Below are 19,398 nucleotides of genomic sequence, written 5' to 3' on the forward strand. Positions count from 1 at the left end.
AAAACGAGTTACGTGGTACACATCAATTTCAAGGGTCATTGAGGGCTGTGCACAACCTCTGTATGAGACGATAGTAATAGCAGCGATCATCATTGGCAGCATTGCCCATGACCCTGCCTCAATGTTGAGCCCCATATTTCCGTGCCAGGCACTTGCATCATCTCATTCAATCTTGACAAGCCTCCCCCAAGTGAGGAATGAGGAGGAACCGAGGCTGGTGGGGTGCAAACCCATTCCGTCCCCGGTTTCCACCCACCCCGGAACAGTTCCCAGGTGGATTCAGGCCTGGGATTTTTGTGCCGCATCCACTCCCGAAACGGTCATCTGTAGCACAGATGGCTCTATCTAGGGACGAATCATGGTCCACCAGGCACTGGGGAAGAACGGCCTCCGGGAGGCTCTCAGCGGAACTTTCCTGTCGGCGGCGCGTGTTCCCGTCCGGGCGGCCGGGTGCGCGGTCCAGGAGGGGGACGCTTTCTGGGGCTGACCGCGNCCCGCCACCGCAGACGCCGCCGAGGCAGGAGCAGCGGGAAGCGCAGCCACTTGGCCTTGCCCGGCCCGGCGCGGCCCGGAGCCGCGGCGCGGGAGGTGAGTGCCGGTGCCTGCCCCTGGCTCCCGGCTGGGGCCGNTCCAGTGGCGTGCGCTCCTGACGCTGGGTGCGGACGCCCTGGAGGCTAACCATAGTGGGGAGGATGGGGAGGCCTTGCGTTTGGAATTGTAGGGGCCTCCGTGTGCCTGGTCCCTGAGGCGCATCGGGATGTGTCTCCCCCCGCCCCCGTTCTGCCCCACGTCTGTGAACTTGGCCGTCTGGGGTCTGAGAAGAGGCACTGAGAGTTTAGCTTCTCTGGGATAACCAGTGATTAGTTCTTGGAAAGACTGGAGCTCTGCTGGATATAGGGGAGTTGAGCAAAGAGCAGGATTCTCTGCCCAGATGCATCCTAGCGTTGAGGGGTTCTCAGGCAGGGAACTGAATGTCAGCAGAGTGCCACGGCGAGTAGTGTTGGCTACCTTGGCTTTAGGGTGAGGCCGGAGTTGTGAATTGGAGAGTGTAGAGAAGTGTTGGTAGGCTGCCGAGTTTGGTACGCTGCTTTATGTGGGCCATGGTGATGGCAGCCTGGGAGATGAACAAGGGAACTTTGCAGAGTGGGCTTTCTGATAGAGAATGACCTCTTATTGCGGGGGAGTGGGTGACTCAGATCTGTTAGAATTCCGTGCTTGTTGGTGGATGTGGCTGACTGTATTAGTGGCTGGGCACCAAGGTGGATGGGACTGGAAAGGGCTTTGGGGGGGATGAATGAATTTGTTTCTGGGTAGAAGACAGTGTGGAATCGTTCCTTCTCACTCCAAGTCAGAAAGATATCTGTCCTTGACAGTATTTTAAGTAAAGAATTTCTTTGTGGTATTTGGATCCAGAGCTTTCTTCTGTTCATTTTTTTTCCTCCTGTTTTTGAATTGTGACTCATACTTTCAGTTCAGCACTGTGACTATTGTTTGTAATGCCAGACAAACTTAGACACTGTAATATATGTAAATTCTAGGGGTTTTCAGTCCAATTCTTAGAAATCTAAATTAATTTCAGAACCTGTTTTCACTAATTTGTGTGTCATTGTTTAATGTGTGCAAGTCTAGAGAGGGATGTGAAAACCCTAACAGTTTATGTTGTTAAACATTCTTTGTATCCCTAATCCATGAAACTTCATTTTCTCCTGCTGCCATGAAGTCATTATGTTGAATCTGTTAAATCTTAGTGACTGCCCTTTGAGCTTTCACTAAAAGTGTTCTCTGTCTTCAGTGAGTTTGGTCTGCACACTGTGTCTCGTCTGTATTATTGAAGGCAGTGTGCAAATTGCAGCTCTGAGGCCTGCAGCTGTGCACCAGAGCTCTGTATAGCATTCAGTCAAAGTTGGTGTGTCTGTAGATGAGACCTCAAACCCTATATGACAAAAACAGTATCAGAGTCATTGCACTGCCCGAGTTTATTTAGAGTGTTAAGAGGTACTGTTGGGTTGGAGTCTATAAATTTTCAGTGAAATGTGAGGTAATTCTGACTATCTGTAGTTGTACTAATAGTTCTGGGTTCCCCCCCTTAATCTTTAAATATTTTATTTTTTACATTTATTTATTTTTGAGAGACAGAGATAGAGCACAAGTTGGGGAGGGGCAGAGAGCGAATGAGACACAGAATCTGAAGCAGGCTCCAGGCTCTTAGCTGTCAGCACAGAGCCTGATGCAGGGTTCCAACTCACAAACCATGAGATCATGACCTGAGCTGAAGTCAGACGCTTAACTGACTAAGCCACCCAGGCACCCCATCCCCTTAATCTTTAAAAAATCATGTATGTCCCTTGAATTCTGTCTCTTCTAAAATTTTCTATTTTAAATAATTAACTCTTTCATAAACCAGTATTTGTTGAATTATGCCAGGTACTGTGTTGGGCATCTTTATAATGGTGATACTTTTGACATTTGAATAGTAGTTCTTAGTTCAGAAGTGGCTATAGGTCTGTGAAGGAAGAAGCAGTTCATGTACATTAGGCTTTTAAGCGGTAAAGCCGTTAAATAAAGTTTTTATACAGTATTAATTTTGACTAGTGAAAATTGATGGTTTTCATATATTTGCATTAAAAAGGTGAGCTATAATGTGTTGACACATTAGTATGGGATTGTTTTTGCATTATTTAATTTAAATACACCTGTTAAGTATTTCTGTAGACAAACCACAGGTAACATTTTGTTTCTGTGTGTGTTTGGATGAACAGTGATTTATAAATACTGTATGTGCTTGGGTTCCCTAGGAAGCCGTCACACTTTCCTTTCCACTGTGGTTTGGGAGCATGAAGGCGTTGCTTACCCCCTTTGTCTGGTTCACTGTATGTAGGCTGGGAGTGTCTGCTGATCACTTGGAGTGCTGTCCCCTAGAACAGGAGGAATAAGATTGAGGTAAGGCTCAGTCTATTTGAAATTGCTTGCCTCTTGATTTTCACTGCATAAAATGTAATGTAAATTATATTTGAAAAAAATTTTTTTGCCTTGTTAATCTCCATTCTTTTTTTTTCTTTTTTTTTAATATTTTTATTTATTTCTAGGAGAGAGAGAGAGACAGCGTGAGCAGGGGAGGGTCAGAGAGAGAGAGGGAGATACAGACTCTGAAATAGGCTCCAGGCTCTGAGCTGGCAGTCAGCACAGAGCCCAACGTGGGGCTCGAACCCACGAACCGCGAGATCATGACCCAAGCGAAAGTCGGTCGCTTAACCGACTAAGCCACCCAGGCGCCCCTGTTAATCTCCATTCTTATCTAGTGGAATGAAATTCTGTCCTTTGCTCTCTTCTCTCTTTGTGTTTATATTTTGGCCAAAAATCAAGACACTCACATGATAACTTCTTTAAAATATCTTTCATTTTTTTGTCTAGAATATTCACTTGATTAAAGAAAATAAAAAGTGGTTTACATATGTTGTTTTGAAGGCAAAGTGATTGCTGAAAGAAGTATTTTTGAATACCTCTCAGTCAAATGATCGACTTCAGAAACTCTTGAAAAGAAGGCTTAGAGTTTTTGCTTTAAAAAATTTTTTAAAAATATTTATTTTTTGAGAGACAGAGACAGAGCATTAGCAGGAGAGGGGCAGAGAGAGAGGGAGTCACAAAATCCAAAGCAGGCTCCAGGCTTGGAGCTGTCAGCACAGAGCCCAAAGTGGGGCTCAAACCCACAAACTGTGAAATCATGACCTGAGCTGAAGTCAGATACTTAACCAACTGAGCCACCCAGGTGCCCTGTGTTTTTGCTTTCTTTAGGAAAATTCTAAGGTGCCTAGTACAATAGGAAGGGCATGGTCTGTGGAGTCGTCCCACCTCTACATCTTTCTTGCTTTTGGACCTGGGTAAGCTGTTAACCTTTCTAAGCTTTTTTTTTTTTTTTTTTTTAACTTTTTTCTTCTATAAAATGAGGCTAGTATAACCTTTTCTGCAGATTGTATTGGGTACTGAAGATGAAGGCCTAGTACTTTGTGGGTGGTCAGTGCTTGCTGTTAGTAGTGTGTTGCTCTTAGTAGCTGTTAGTATAGTTAGAAGTAGTAATGGGGGCGCTGTTTTCAGTAGTAGGAGCATAGCCAGATACTGTGCATGGATGAAGGGCTCAATTTCTTTGTCTTGTGAGGAAGGCAGCCGGGTGTCTGTACCTGTTTGAACTCTGGACAGGTAAGAGAATTGCCGAGTTAGTCTTTATCTAGTACTGGTGGGCAGGAGTCCACACTTTAAAGTCCAAGGTCATTCCTGGCACTGGTAGGTTTTTTTCCTGGCAGTTTCTATGGAGAAGCCAGGAGGTAACTGTTTGGCATGTCCTTGTTTTGAGAACTGTAAGCATTCCCATTTACAGTGCTAGAGCATGACTGGCAACATCATGTTCTGTGTAGCCCATGGTCAGGATGTTTCTCTAGCTTCCGTCTTATCAGAGACCTAGGTTTGGTCTTTTTGCTTGGAAGGCTCCAGATGCTAGAGAGATTTGTCATCTTTCTCTAATTTGGGCTATTTTGATAGAATATAGCACTCTGTTCAGAAATGTTTTTGATGAACAGAAGGTTCACAGCCTTTGTTACAGAATTGTTCAGTTTTATTTTTTCCCTATGAGAGGGAAAAAAAAGTCAAGAGAAAAGTAAGAATAAGTATGAGCCAGATAGAAGTAATTAGAAATAACTGGCTCTACCCCTCTTCCAGTTTTTCTTAGTCAAATACCCCCTCCATTTTGGCTGATCTTTAGCTAAAAGTAAATAATATTCCTTTAGTCTTAAAATACTGTGAACATCTAGATCCTAGTATGTCTCTGTTTCAACATCTTAACAAGGACCTTTGTGATCCAGCCTCTCTTATGTCTGCCTTTCTAGTCCCTCTTCCACAATTTCTCTGGCACTTGAGGCTGTAGTTACAGTGAACTCCTTGAGGGTCCCAGCATGCTGAAGCTATTTCTTCATTCTAGTGAATTTCTGACTCTTAGTCTTGCATTTATCAGGAATTAAGGCATTACCATCTCTTAAAAGGTTCTTTGATTCCTTCTGGATTAAGCTGAATGCCTGTCCTTTGTATGGCCATTGCAGTTCTGCCCAAGCTTCTTTCATAATTATACCATACTCTTAACTTTTGGTATATTTGTGTGTTTTCCATGCTTGGTTGTAATCTGCTTGAGAGCAGGACTTTGTCTTATTTATCCTTATATCCTAGTATCTAGCCATCTCTGGCACAGAGTAACTACTCAGTAAATGTTTGTGGACCGAACAAATGAATGACCTCTGCATATGAAATGACAGGAAATCGTTCCTTACAGAGCCTGTGGTGTGATGAGGGTTCTGATTTTAAGGCTGTGTCTGATCCTGGCTGAAACAGTGCTTCTGCCTTTGTACTTCCAGGTTGTTAAAAGCAAGACTTTATTTTGCTTGAAAATGTTTTGCTTAATCCATACGTTCATAGTTTTCAGGCTGGGGGCCTATTACTTGCTTTCTGTGGGTCTTGCAAAAGTTTCCTTTGGAAAAAATGGAAGTTTTTCATCGGTATTATCTAGGTCTTCCTTTGGCCATTTACAGCTCTGAGCACTTTGTCCTCATGCATGAAGAAGAGTGACTAGTGAGTTTGGGTCACAGGGTCTCCAGACAGCTAGTGGTCAGCCTGGGAGTGGATAATGGATTTAACACCAGGATGATGTGACTTTTACCGGCTGATGGACCTTTTGGAATTGAGCTCAATGTCACCATTTTCAGGATACAAGATTATTTGCTCAAACTTTATTCAGGAATTTGAACTCAGTGACGGAAATTGTCTGTACTGGTTCTTTGCTTAGCCTAATACTCTACTAACACTGGAACTGATGAATTAATTCTTTGTTAGGAGGCTATGTGTTCTGAGTTACTAACCTAGAAATTATGGAATTATGTCAATTTCATAAGTCATCCTCTTATTTCTTCTTTGTGGTAAGATAACTTGAGGGTGTACTCTCTAAATTGATTACATTCTCATCGTTGATCAGACCACATAAGAATCCCGCTGAAGGCCAAGTGTGAGGAACCTTATTAAAGCCTACGTAATGTAGTCTTCTTTCATGCAGGTGACAAACATAACAGACTGCAGAAAAGGAAACATGAAAAGTAGTTAGACTAAAGGTAAAAATTGATAAGAGATAAGAAAAACTGAAACAAAGTGTAAGGCACGTTAAATATGGCAAGCAACTGTTGAAGATATTCTGTGAGCAGTGCTGATATTTTGAGAAGGAAATTGTTATAATGTAGGTTAGAAGCAATAAAAACAAGAACCATTTCAGCCTGCATAGGCACATTGGCTTTACTAGCGCCCACTTATGATCTTATAACAGCATCAGTGAAAGTTATACATAGGCAGAAATGAAAATGTTTGCTTTATGATAAGTATACCTTGCACATGTATGGTATTACAGCATATAACGTTCATATACATTTCCTTTACTTTACCTTACTTTACCCTCCCAACAACCCTGTGGAGCAGGTAGCCCCATTTTACAGACGAGGAAGCAAATACAAAGAGGTGAAGTAGCTTGCTTTCAAGTGCACAAAGCCAATAAGAAGAAAAGCTGGGACTTGATGCCAGGTTTTCTTATCCTAGGTTTTGGACCCCTTTACGTCCTCATAGGATATTATTAGGGCTTCAGTTGGGGGGGACAGTTACCCCTTATTCCAGGCTTACGCCAGAAGAGGGTACACACAAAGAAGGTAGTGCCACACAGGGAGTAGAGCATCTGCTCTGTTAACAGCTGCCTGGAAGAGGCTGGATGGGGGAGGAACCTAGAGGGAATGGAGCCCCACCTCCCTCACAGATCACTTATTGGTCAAGAGAAAAACCCAGAACGAGCTGGAAATGTTTTTTGCAATATTTGACACCAGTTGTGGTCTTCCTCCTAATATAATGATGTATAGAAATTGGAAAAAAAAAAAAAGTTTGGGAAAAAATTCTTTATGTGTGATTCTGACTTGAACTCAGGCTCTTTGCCCTCATTGTGCCTTCTAGTTCCACTGTGTTCCCACACCATCTCTCTACCTTTCTCTTCCCCACTGTTTACCCACCTTCCACCTTAGCTTGGAAGCTGGTTTACCATGGCCTACGGTTTCACTGCTGCCTTCCCTCGGTCTGAGAACCCTTTGCCTGCCTGACTTTGTATTCTGTCTGTTCTGCCAGTGGTCATCCCTAAACCTTCTCCTCTGGCTTCTTTGGTTGCTCAGTGTTTCTAGGGAGTCAGGAAAATGGGATGTCTTGGCTGACCGCAGTTCCCACTGCCTCACTTGAGTTGAGCTCTGTCTGACCTTCATGGTGGTGCTGTGCTGCCTTCTTAGGGTCCCATTATCCACAGCAACAGCTTGCATATTTCCCAAAGCTCATTTTTTCTTTTTTTTTCTTTTAAATTTTTTGTTTGTTTTTGATTTTTATTCTTAATGTTTATGATTTTTGAGAGAAAGAGGGAGCTCACACATAAGTGGGCAAAGGGCAGAGAGAGAGGGAGACAGAGGATCTGAAATGGGTTCTGTGCTGACAGCAGAGAGCTTGATGTGGGGCTCTAACTCATGAACATAGATCATGACCTGAACTGAAGTCAAAGGCTCAACTGACTGAGACACCCAGGTGCCCCTCTTTTTTTAAATTTATAATTAAAAAAATTTTTTTTAAGTAATCTCTACCCAATTTGGGGCTTGAACCTACAACCCCAGGATCAAGAGTTGTAGCTCCACTGACTGAGCCAAACAGGCACCGCCCCAAGGCTCATTTTCCCCTAGAAATGAAGTTTGGGAAAACTTCAGGCCCTAGACCTGCCCCCATCTCCCTCATTCTTTTGTTTTTTTAAGTTTCTTTACTTGTTTTGAGAGAGAGAAAGAGAGAGAACATGGTGGTGGGGACAGAGAGCAAGGGAGAGAGAGAATTCCAAACTGGGGAGGGGGGGAATCCCAGGAATTGTGAGATCATGAGCTGAGCTGAAACCAAGAGTCAGATGCTTAACCAGTTGAGACAACCAGGATCCCCTNCAGAATCTCAAACAGGCTCCAGCCTCTGGCTGTCAGCACAGAGCCCGACTCGAGGCTCAAACCCACGAACCATGAGATCAGAAGTCTCAGAACCTGAGATCAGAACCTGAGCCGAAGTCAGACGCTTAACTGACTAAGCCACCCAGGTGCCCCCGCCTCCCTCACTCTTGACCATGACCTCACTTTAAGGCTTGTGCTCCCTATCCCCGCCCCCCTTTTTTTTGTATCATTACACTTTTCATTTCTCAGAGTCTCTTGCTNCGGGGCTCGAACCCACGAACCGCGAGATCATGACCTAAGCGAAATTCGGACGCTTAACCGACTAAGCCACACAGGTGCCCCAAATGCAGGCATTTTTTAAGGGAAGGAAACCATAAACCCATTTCTCAGTGTTAATCACCATTAAGAATTCAGTCTATATTTATTCACATTTTTTTTCTACTGTGTATGCTAATGTGTGTGTGTGTGAGAGAGAGAGGGAGAGGTAAAGTAATTCTTTTTACAGAAATGGGATCACAATATATCTACTCTTCAACTATTTTTCAATATGCATATATAACTAATATATAACATTTAACTAAAGCTATAATAGTTTATAATATAGTTTACGTGTAGGTTATAGTATATGATTATAGTTATATATTTTCCATATATAGCTATATATATAAGAAGTATAGTTAACTATATATATAGTTATGTATTTATAAAATATTTCCTTACCATCTGTTTTAGCTGTGTCTCTTAATGCTTTGTGGTATGGCTTAATGGTTTTATCTTGAGCATTTTCTCATGTTCATTACATGTTTCTATTATATGTTAAAAAAATTTTTTTAATGTTTCATTTATTTTTGAGAGAGACAGAGTATGAGCTGGGGAGGGACAGAGAGAGAGGGAGACACAGAATCTGAAGCTGGCTCCAGGGTCTGAGCTGTCAGCACAGAGCCTGACATGGGGCTCAAACTCATGAAGCACGAGATCATGACCTCAGCCAAAGTTGGATGCTCAATTGACTGAGCCACTCCAGGTGCCCCATTATATATTTTAATGGTTACATAGTATTGTATTGCATATTTGTATTAACTTTTCTAGTCCCCTGGTGATAGACAATTTGTTTCTGTCTTTGCAGCTATAAGCATTTTTGTATATATATCTTTGCAGTACCTCTTTGTATACCTCATATACATCTTTCTATACATTGTATACATCCTAGGACAAACTCCTACAAGTGGAATTTCTTTGTCAAAGGATATGTATGTTTAAAATTTTTCTAGCAATAGGGTCACCTGGGTGGCTCAGTCGGTTAAGCATCTGACTTTGCCTCTGGTCATGATCTCATGGGTTGTGAGGTTGAGCCCCATGTTGGGCTCTGCACTGACAGCTCAGAGCCTGGAGCCTGCTAAGGATTCTGTGACTCCCTCTCTCTCTCTGCAGCCCCCCTGCCCCCCGCAAGTCACACTCTGTCTCTCTCTCTCTCTGAAAAATAAATAAATATAAAAATAAATAAATAGTTATTCTAGACATTACCACATAAATTTAAAAAGATTGTATTTATATTTATATTTCTTTTCTAGCACTGAACATTATCAGTATATTTAATCTTTGCCAATTCGAAGCCTATGTAACTAATTTTTTTGGAGCCTAGATAACATTTTCTTGTTGAGGAGAATGAGCATCTTTTCATGTGTTTCTTTCATATATTAATTGATTAATTAATCAATTAATTAGTTGATTAATCAGTGTCTCCTAGCACCTTCCTGTCCTTCTCTCCCTTTTTAGTTTTTACCTACATGCAAGGTAGAACCATAGTAACTTTACTTAGCTCTGGCCCTCTCATGCCACCATAGCCTTCTCCTTCCTATCCTTGTTTCTTATCTAAAATGGAGTTTTACTGCCATTTGCTTACCACCTGTTTTATCTATGTCTCTTAATGCTTTGTGGTCTGGCTTCTGGTCTTACATTTCTCCTGAACACTATCTCTGAGGTGAATTCCTTGTTGCCGGGACAACAATTTTTTCTTGATGTTTGTTCTCCCTTGTTTTGACCAGCTCCCCACTCCATACCATCTTTGCAGGGAGCGATGCCACGCATGAATGGACTTTTTATTATGGAAAATTTCAAACATCTACGGCAACAGGGAGTATAGTATATGAACCCCATGTACCCATCACCCACTTTCAACAATTATCAACATTCCCCAGTTTTTTCTTTCAGTTGTCCTCCTCCTTTCTTGCAATTGTCGTCGTCCTTTCAATTATCCTATTGTTGGTAGGTTTAACATTTTTTTAAATGTTTATTTTATTTAAAAATCATTTTAATATTTGTTTTATTTTGAGAGAGACAGAGTGCAAGTGGGGAAGGGGCAGAGAGAGAGGGAGATACAGAATCTGAAACAGGCTCCAGGCTCTGAGCTAGCTGTCAGCACAGAGCTCGACGCGGGGCTCGAACCCATAGTGAGATCATGACCTGAGCTGAAGTCTGGCGCTTAACTGACTGAGCCATCCAGACACCCCTTATTTTATTTTTTAATGGTTATTTATTTTTGAAAGGGAGACAGAGTGTGAGTGGGGGAGGGCAGAGAGAGAGGGAGACTCAGAATCTGAAGCAGCCTCCAAGCTCTGAGCTGTCAGCAGAGCCCGATGTGGGGCTCAAACTCATGAACAGTGAGATCATGACTTGAACCAAAGTCGGATGCCCAAACAACTGAGCTACCCAGGTGCCCCTGCTGTTGGTATGTTTTAAAGCTAAATCTCAGACATTATCATTGAGTGGATTGCTCTTACTAATAAGAACATTCTATTTTTTTAAACATCATTACCTTGTCATTTTCTTTTTTTTCCTTTTTTTTAATGTTTTATTTCTGAGAGAGAGAGACAGCATAAGCAGGGAAGGGTCAGAGAGAGAGGGAGATACAGAATCTGAAGCAGGCTCCAGGCTCTGAGCTAGCTGTCAGCACAGAGCCTGATGTGGGGCTCGAACCCATGGACTGACTGTGAGATCATGACCTGAGCCGAAGTCGGACACTTAACCGACTGAGCCACCCAGGCGCCCCTACCTTGTCATTTTCTACCCTACTAAAAATTAACACTATTTCCCAAATAGTGAGAACTTGATTTTTTTTTTTGAGAACTTGATTTTTAATCCTGGCTCTGATGCCTGCTGTTTAACTTGGGCAATTTATAAGCTTATTTTCTCCTCTTGAATGATAGTGAGGATAATCATGATAATTCTGTCTCATAGGATTGTTGTGAGATTATCTCATATACTCCCACATAAAGTGCTTAGCACAGTGCTTTACCTACATGGGGTGCAAACATTTTTGTCTCACTCTGTCTTTTTTCATCCATCCATTCATTCAGCAGATATTTTTTGAACATGTGTGTTTTAGCTGAAGAGGAGACATTGACCTTGGCTTCTAGGATTCTGCACTGTCTTAATTTTCTGCCTACCTCTCAGATATGCCTTTGTAAAAGTCCTTCCTTTTGTCCCTGGATATGGGTGTAACCCAGGTTTGTTGTTTTTTTCTTCTATTCCCTCTGTATCCTGGCCTTCAGAGACATAGCTCTTCCATTCCCACCATGTCAGGCTCTCCAAGTGACTCAATTCTATAACCCTTGTTTCTTTATGAAGCAATAAACCCACATTTCATTCTGGCTTTTGGACATTTCTCTCTGGCCAGGGGAATTACTGTAAAGTGCACTAAATTGAGTGTGCAGACCAGAACTGCAGCTACATCTTGGCCACTAACTTTATGGCTTGGGTGATTTAGTCACCTCTCTTGGTCTTGGTGTCCTTGGTCAGAAGGACAGAAGGACTGAATTAGAGTCTGAAGTCCTATCCAGCTTTAAAAGCCTATCAGCTGTGAGGAGCTGGTTTTAGAAATGTCCTACTCAGCATACATAGAGCCATGGCCACCATTCTCCTCCCCAGACAAGTTTCTGGCTTCCCCACCTGACCTTTCCTGGGAAATCCAGGCTTTACCCTATGGATCTTCCCTCTCATTGTCCTCAGCATAGGGCTAGTTACCTCATGGCCAGATCTTCAATTGATCTTGATTCCTCGCTTTTCCTGGAATATACCTTTGCATCTGTATTCACATTGTTTTCTTTGGTTATGTTCATGTTGTTTCCCCTGAGTTCTGGCCATTGAAATTATGACCATCTTGGTAGGCTTAGTTCAGGTGACAGCTTTATCCATGTTGGAAGTGAGTCTTAACCTCCTCTGACTCTCATGACTAGCAGTATATCGGTGACATTTCACAATATGCCTGGTACTTCAGATATTTACATAAGTTATTTTTTTTTTTAGCCTTCTGGTTTGTAATCCCCTTTAGTATAGTTACCACATTTACATTGTGTATAATTTTTCATCATACGGTATTTAGCAGAATTCATTGTGCTAATAGTTTTGCAATAAATGCTGATTGAATAAGTGACTGAACTAAAGTGGACTTTGTTTCAAGGTAAGAACATTTATAGAAGTTTCTAAAATTTTTTAATTGTTTTAAACTGTTTATTTTTTGAGAGAGAGACAGAGAGAGACAGACAGAGAGACAGAGTGTGAGTAGGGGAGAGGCAGAGAGAGAGGGAGACAATATAAAACAGGCTCCAGGCTCTGAGCTGTTAGCATAGAGCCTGATGTGGAGCTTGAACTCACGAGCTGTGATATCATGACCTGAGCTGAAGTCAGACACTTAACTGACTGAGCCACCCAGGCACCCTTACAGAAATATTTTTATTTAAAAATTTTTTTAAATGTTTTATTTATTTCTAGGAGAAAGAGAGAGACAGCGTGAGCAGGGGAGGGTCAGAGAGAGAGGGAGTCACAGACTCTGAAACAGGCTCCAGGCTCTGGGTTGGCAGTCAGCACAGAGCCCGACGTGGGGCTCGAACCCACGAACCACGAGATCATGACCTAAGCAAAAGTCAGACGCTTAACTGACTAAGCCACCCAGGTGCCCCGCCTACAGCAATATTTTTAAACTCCGGTGTTCAAAAGATGTGATAATTATTACATAGTTAAGAATGAAGAAGACTTAGCTTATAAAATGGAATTAATGGTACTAATTTAGATACTATTTCCTTGATTTCCAAATTCAAAGAATCCTCTGCTTTCCTGTCTTGTCTCAGAGTTGGGGAAATTTTTTGACTCTTGGATAATATAACTTAGTTTTTCCTAAGCATTGCTGTTAACACTTTGTCATCATGGAGTAACTAAAGGTGATCAATGTTTATTGAAAGCTAACTTACTATGTGCTAGGCAATGTGCTATTTTTTCACTTAATTTAAAAAATAATCATGGGGTGCCTGGGTGACTCAGTTGGTTAAGCATCTTACTTTGGCTCAGGTCCTGATCTCACAGTCCATGGGTTCAAGCCCTGCATTGGATTCTATGATGACAGCTCAGAGCCTGGAGCCTGTTTCAGATTCTGTGTCTCCCTCTCTCTCTGCCCCTTGCCTGCTCATGCTCTGTCTCTCTCTGTGTCAAAAAAATAAATAGACTATAAAAAATTTTTAAAAAATCTTATATGAGATAGGCATTATTATTATTCTCATTTTATAAATGAAGAAACCTATGTTTAGAGAAAGTAGGTAACTTCTTTAATGTCATTTGTTTATTTTTAAATGTGTGTGTGTGTGTGTGTGTGTGTGTGTGAGAGAGAGAGAGAGAGAGAGAGAGAGAGAGAAAGCACTTGCAGCGGAGGAGCAGAGAGAGAGGGAGAGAGAATCCCAAGCAGGCTCCGTGCTCTTAGCACAAAGCCCGAGGTGGTGCTCAATCCCAGGAACTGTGAGATAGTGACCTGAGCCGAAATCAAGAGTCAGAAGCTCAACCGACTGAGCCNGACAGAGAGTGTGTGCATACTTATGGGGGAGGGGCAGAGAGAGAGGGGAGAGACAGAACCTCAGTAGGCTTTGCACTGTCAGCAAGGAGCCCGATGTGGGGCTTGAACTCACAAACTGTGAGAACATGACCTGAGCTGAAACAAAGAGTCAGAGAGTTAACTGNCTAGCTTGGAGCCCAATGTGAGGCTTGAACTCACGACCCTGAGATCAATACCTGAGCTGAGATATCAAGAGTTACACCCTTTACTGACTGAGCCATTTATGTGCCCCTAGGACCATATTCTTAATTGGTTTACTGCTTTCCTGTCTGAAACACATTTACTGACAGTTGGTTCTTCGATGTTTATTTTCATTCATCCCTTATCCAATAACTTGCATGAATTTCTTCATTTTTCCCTTCCCAAACCAGCTATCCTATTGTTCTTCCTAATCTTGGTGAAGGTATGGCTTTGTTTTTGGAGTCATCCAGACTTCAAGCTTCAAAGTCCTATTTAACTCCTCCTCCCTTTCCTTCCCTTGCAGAAAATTGTTGTTTTCCTTGATAGTGTCTTACCCCTGCTCCATTCTTTCTGGTTTCTTTGCCTTCCTCTTAACCTAAGCCCTCCAGGTCTAGTCCTGGATTGTGACAGTTGATTTTCCTTCCTCCGTTCTTTCATCTTTGCAGTTCTGAAAGGATTGCCTTTCACCCTTCTCTCTCCAGTTAAAAATCCTTGTGTGGTCCCTCTAGCTGAGGTTTCTAAAAGCCAGTTTTCAAATATTGTCACAATCCTGTGTGGGACTTCTCTAAAGCATGTTAAGTCTTCAGAATAAAACTATGAGACTGATGCTATTATTTGCAGTTTAGAGATGAGAAAAATGGAGGCTTAATGGGACTGAGTCACTTACACAAGATCACTATTGGTGGGAACTGGGGAACTATGTATTTTCAATAAGCTCTTCAGATTTTGATGGCCTACAAACAACAAGTTTGGGAAACACCAGGCAGCCTTTAACTCCTTTGAGAATCCCTTCCCTAAATGTCTTTGTGGTTCCAGTGACCCCTCCATGTCTGAAATTTTTGTAGCATTTGACTCTTGATTGTGCCCATCTTGCTGATGTCTTTCCTGATAGCATACTTCCCTGGCTGGTTCTTTCTTTGCCTCTCTGACTTTCTGTGCAGGCTGCTATTCTCTACTCCCTGATGGTTTGGCCCATCCTTGGCTACCCTTCCCCCTCTACATATAACTCCCTAAGTCTCTTTCATAGGGGCTTTCAGCTACCTGAGTATGGTCGGAACGCCCAAATCTGTTTTTCTGACCCCAATTCACTTTCCAGCTGTTTCTGGGATTTCACCATTAACAATACTTTATTTGTATGCAGAGAGAGACAGGGAGGGGGGGGGGGGAATCCTAAGCAGGCTCTGTGATGTCAGCGTGGAGTCTGACTTGGGGCTCAGTTTTAGGAACTGTGAGATCATGACCTGAGCCAAAGAAATCAAGAGTCAGATCTTTATCCAACTGAGCCACCCAGGCGCCCCTATTAAAAACACTATTATGTGCATCATTGTTCAAGCTGGAAACTTGGGCTATAGATAAAAGTTTGGAGTCTGGAGGCACCCGGGTGGTTCAGTTGGTTGAGCATCCATCTTCAACTCAGGTCATGATCTCATGGTTTGTGGGTTCAAGCTCCACGTCGGGCTCTGCGCTGGTGGTGCAAAGCCTGCTTGGGATTCTCTCTCCCTCTCTCTCTCTCTCTGCCCCTCCTCAACTTGTGTTCCTTCTCAAAATAAATAAGTAAGCTTAAAAAAAAACTTGGAGTCTGGAATTGAAATTGAATTCTCCTACTCTCTAGCTGGATAAAATTGGGACAGGCCACTTAACCTCTCTAAACCTTAGATTTCTTCTTTGTGGAATGGGGTTAACCTTTCCTCATGGTATTGTAGTAAAGATGTAATGAGAGAATGTCGATAAAACATTTAACAATTTGGCTGATATTTATGGTGTCCTTCCTATGTACCAAAGACTGTGTGGGGTACTGGGGGAGATAGTGGTGAGTAAGGCTGCCTTCATGGAGCTCCAGTTGGCTACGGAAGCCTTACTGGTTTTTTTCTCCTTAGTCTCTAATGTTTCCTCCTCTTTCTCATTGCCACTACTGTGGTTCAGGGTGTCCCCACCTTTTGCCAAGTATTACAGCAGCTTCCTGCCTAATCTCCTTGCCCCCACACAGCCACCAGTGTTCTTTTTAAATTGGGAATTCAGATGATGGCACTTAATCTTTCAGTGGCTCTCATTAGGGGCATATAGACTAGGGGAGCATTGCATGGAGATGGATGTTGAGTCCATAGTATACTAGTTATGTCTGCCAGAGATAGAGAAAGGAAAGTGTTGCCAAGTGCCACATATTTGCCAATCCTTGTATAGGACAAAGTTCAGGCTTCTTAGTAAGGTTTTCAGGATACTGCTAGATCAGGATCTGGCCTGTCTGCTTCTCATCTCTTGCAGTTTCCCCATTTATTCCCCCAACTATAGTCCCATGGAACTGGACTTCTGCATATGTCATTCCCTCTCCCTGAATGACTTCATCCTCCTCTTAAAGCTCTGACCTTTAATATTCAGATCCTTTGCCTGCTCTGGAAAGCCTTCACAAGCTTTTCCAGGCAAAATTATCTCCTCTGTCCTATAGAACCTTAGTTGCTCCTTCCCTCCCTTTCTTCCTTCTTCTGAAACATAATTCATATATCATAAATTTTACCATTTTTAAGTGTTCAATTTAGTGTCTTTTAGTACATTCACAAGGTTATACAACCATTACCACTATCTAATTCCAGAGCATTTCATTACTACAAAAAGAAACCCATGTTTATTAAGCCATCACTCCCTATTCTCCCTTCCCCCTATTGCCTGGTAACCATCGCTAATCCACTTTCTGTTTCTATGGATTTGCCTATTCTGGGCATTTCAGATAAATGAAATCAGGCAGTATGTGGCCTTCTGTGACTGGCTTCTCTCACTTAGCATGTTTTCAAGATTCACCCATGTTCTAGCATGTGTCAATACTTCATTCCCTTTTTAGTTTATTTTGAGAGAGAGAGTGAAAGAGAGCAAGCGAGCGAGCTGGGAGGGGCAGAGAGAAAGGGAGAGAGAGAATCCCAAGGAGGTTCTGTGCTATCACTGTGGAGCCCAATATGAGTCTTGAACCCATGAACCATGAGATCATGACCTGAGCCAAAACCAAGAGTTGGATCCTTAACCAGTTGAGCCAGCCGGGTAGCCCTGGATGTACTACATTTTGTTAATCCGTTTATCAGTTGAACCTTAGTCATGTGTTGTACTTGCCAGATTGCTCACAATGTGTGCTTACACATCTGTGTCAGTTGATGGGATGATCCTGAAACGTTCTGGTCATCACTTTATGACCAAGATTTTCTCTGTATTTCAGTGTCTACCAGTACTGGTCAACAGGAGATGTTTAATTGGTATGTAGTGATGAATGGTTTTATCAGAAAACCTGATACTTTCTGCCTTTTCAGCTCTCCTCAGATCGAAGCCATGATTCCTATGTGGAATGTCCTCTCCTTCCCTCCTCACTTGTCCAATTCTTTTTTTTTAAAGATTTTATTTTTACGTAATCTCTGTAACCAACATGGGGCTTGAACCTGTGACCCCAGGATCAAGAATTGCATGCTCCACTGATTGAGCCAGCCAGGTGCCCCCTCACTTGTCTAATTCTGCTTTGCTTCAGGGTTGTTTCAAGATCTGCCTCTTCCAGAAAGCCTTCCAACATAATGTTTAAACCTCAGATGCCATTGCTTTCTTCTGTGAACTCTGGTGCATTTGGGGTCTCTACCATTTATTAGGTACTTAATAAATATAATCCTAATTCTGTCCTTAACTAGATTGACAGTAGGCCCACCAACACTGATTCCTTTTTTTGCATTCTCAGTAAAAAGGTACTGTAATTACATCTAACATCTTACCTTACTCAAATTGAACTATTCTTTGCAAAAGTAGAAAAAGAAAGAAATAATGACTAAATAGTGAAGTAATTTCTACTCAGTGAGTGAGTACCCACAGGCAGTGTATGCAGGCAATGTTGTTAATATGGTTGACAAAAATCAATTATTTTATTTTATTTATTTTTTTAAAATGTTTTATTTATTTCTAGGAGAGAGAGAGAGAGACAGCGTGAGCAAGGGAGGGTCAGAGTGAGAGGGAGTCACAGACTGAAACAGGCTCCAGGCTCTGAGCTGGCAGTCAGCACAGAGCCCGACGCGGGGCTCGAACCCACGAACCGCGAGATCTTGACCTAAGCGAAAGTCGGACGCTTAACCGACTAAGCCACCCAGGCGCCCCAAAAATCAATAATTTTAAAGAATTCTTGACCATTTGCAGAAGGTGTTTAAGTGATGTAGTGATGAGTTGGCAAGTATTCTACCAGAAGAAGATGATGATGATGATGATGATGATGATGATGATGATGATGATGATGATTTGGGGGCCATAGAGACTTGTTGACTTAAAAAGATTTGTTGGAAATGATAAGGAGGATAAATAAGGAAAGCCTGCAAGCTGGAATCTTCATACAGTTGCTGGACTGGTCCAAGCAGCAGAACACATGAAGGTTTAATTTCTGAACATTGTAACCCTTTGGAATTATTTTCAGTGTATATATCTATAGGAATACATATATGAAACTGTTTATACTGTATTTATGTGGGCAATTGAAAAGGTTTTTCAAGGATGACTTTATTGATGGTCTTTTTCAGATGCTGCTTTAGGTCTTCATGTGAGCCCTAGTGAAAGTGGGGCCCCTGTAGTAGGTACCCAGTTACCTGGGCTGTTGGCAGTTTGAGCACATGGTTTCTGGATGTGGATATGAATAGAGGCAGTCACAGCCTAGAAAATACGGTGCTACTAAGAATGGGGATGAGGCCAAGGAGGATTTGTTCACTATAGTTTGACTTTAATGAGAGGGAATACATATATAAAAATAAATGCTGTTTTTTATAATCATAAAGTAAAACAAAAGAAAAAAAAGAAAAATTATATTNTGATGATGATGATGATGATGATGATGATGATGATGATGATGATGATTTGGGGGCCATAGAGACTTGTTGACTTAAAAAGATTTGTTGGAAATGATAAGGAGGATAAATAAGGAAAGCCTGCAAGCTGGAATCTTCATACAGTTGCTGGACTGGTCCAAGCAGCAGAACACATGAAGGTTTAATTTCTGAACATTGTAACCCTTTGGAATTATTTTCAGTGTATATATCTATAGGAATACATATATGAAACTGTTTATACTGTATTTATGTGGGCAATTGAAAAGGTTTTTCAAGGATGACTTTATTGATGGTCTTTTTCAGATGCTGCTTTAGGTCTTCATGTGAGCCCTAGTGAAAGTGGGGCCCCTGTAGTAGGTACCCAGTTACCTGGGCTGTTGGCAGTTTGAGCACATGGTTTCTGGATGTGGATATGAATAGAGGCAGTCACAGCCTAGAAAATACGGTGCTACTAAGAATGGGGATGAGGCCAAGGAGGATTTGT

At 42.1% G+C, this 19,398-nt stretch overlaps 1 protein-coding gene across 1 annotated transcript in view; it reads left to right on the plus strand.

Annotated features, from left to right (window-relative positions):
- The first annotated feature begins 510 nt into the window (after window positions 1-510).
- The window catches only part of RAD54L2 (RAD54 like 2), a 110,942-nt gene continuing 92,054 nt past the window's right edge, over window positions 511-19,398 (plus strand). The window contains exons 1-2 of the mRNA XM_077763373.1: window positions 511-588; window positions 2,796-2,940. The gene's annotated coding sequence lies outside the window, so the exon portion shown is untranslated. The remainder of the gene's footprint in view (window positions 589-2,795; window positions 2,941-19,398) is intronic.

The sequence above is a fragment of the Crocuta crocuta genome, unplaced genomic scaffold (genome assembly GCF_008692635.1).
Source record: "Crocuta crocuta isolate KB4526 unplaced genomic scaffold, BGI_CrCroc_1.0 scaffold1079, whole genome shotgun sequence".
In the NCBI taxonomy this organism is placed as follows: Eukaryota; Metazoa; Chordata; class Mammalia; order Carnivora; family Hyaenidae; genus Crocuta; species Crocuta crocuta.